General features: G+C 33.9%; 1 long non-coding RNA gene across 1 annotated transcript; it reads right to left on the bottom strand.

The window, feature by feature from the left end:
- Window positions 1-548: 548 nt before the first annotated feature.
- Window positions 549-1,177, bottom strand: LOC145039122 (uncharacterized). The gene is made up of 3 exons (XR_013679745.1): window positions 1,088-1,177; window positions 737-808; window positions 549-648 (listed from the first exon to the last, which is right to left on the bottom strand). It is a non-coding gene; the product is annotated as an uncharacterized LOC145039122 (long non-coding RNA).

Below are 1,177 nucleotides of genomic sequence, written 5' to 3'. Positions count from 1 at the left end.
GTACTTTAAAATTGGAGTTTTGTTAAACTAAAAAGTAACATAACTTTAAAAGAGTTTTTGACACTACTAGAAAATAGCCTTTTACGACGCTCATTGCACGTCGTAAAAGGCTCAGACGACGCGCAAATGCGTGTCAAGGAAGGCCCTGTCATAAAGAGAGACGACGCGCTTTTGCACGTCGTCTATAGACGACGCACATTTACGACGCGCAATTACGACGCTCGTTTACGACACGCATTGCATATCAAGGAAGGCCCTGTCATAAAGGAAGACGACACGCATCCGCGTGTCGTAACCTTACGACGCGCGTGCTAATGACACGCAATACGTATCAAGAAAACCCCTATCAAGAAAGGCCATGTCATAAATGAAGATGACACACATTTTTGCGTATCATAATTTTAAATGTTTAAAAAAAATATTATTAATAGATTTACTTATTATCAAATTAAATTTGTATTTAATATTTCATAATAGAAAATAAAATATCATATACAAAAAATAGAATCCATTACATAAATTTAATGTCATACAAATAATCGTTCCATGGAAAGATAAAACAAATCAATAGAAGTTGTGACAAAAATTTACAAACGAATTAGATACAAAAAATACAATCCATTGCCCCTTTGCTTATTCAAGATCAACCTGCAAGTAGCTAACTAATCTGTAAAAATTCACCCTTGTTTCTAATCATTTTCTTAAATACTTTACAAACATAATTCATCCATAGTACCTGAACTTTAGTTACAGCCTTGTTTCTTCTTCTTTTGAACTCATCTCTTGCAACCGTTGCTCTAACCCTAGTCTGAATGGATACAACATCTCCTTGTCAAATTATGTGAAAAATATAACCGGAGAGTGGCCTACCTTCATAATAGCAACAACTATTGAAGCATGAATGAAAGAGAAGGCAATACTCACAACAAACTTCGATAAATAAATTTTATAAAGAGAAAAATTAATGAAAATGTAATATATCATTGTATTGTATGGTAGAATGGAATTAGGGAAGGAATGGAATGGAATGGTTCATTCCATTCCATCCAACGAAAGAAAACCTAAGCATAAACACAAGGAATCATACCTCTGCAAGTTTGTGCCCACTCTTTACAAGTTTGCACCTTTCCTTATCCAAACATAACACTTTAATATCTCCATCGTCATATAACAAAAT

Source organism: Lactuca saligna, chromosome 4, assembly GCF_052625555.1.
Source record: "Lactuca saligna cultivar CGN05327 chromosome 4, ASM5262555v1, whole genome shotgun sequence".
Classification (NCBI taxonomy): Eukaryota; Viridiplantae; Streptophyta; class Magnoliopsida; order Asterales; family Asteraceae; genus Lactuca; species Lactuca saligna.
This window is presented reverse-complemented; position numbering and strand designations above follow the sequence as displayed.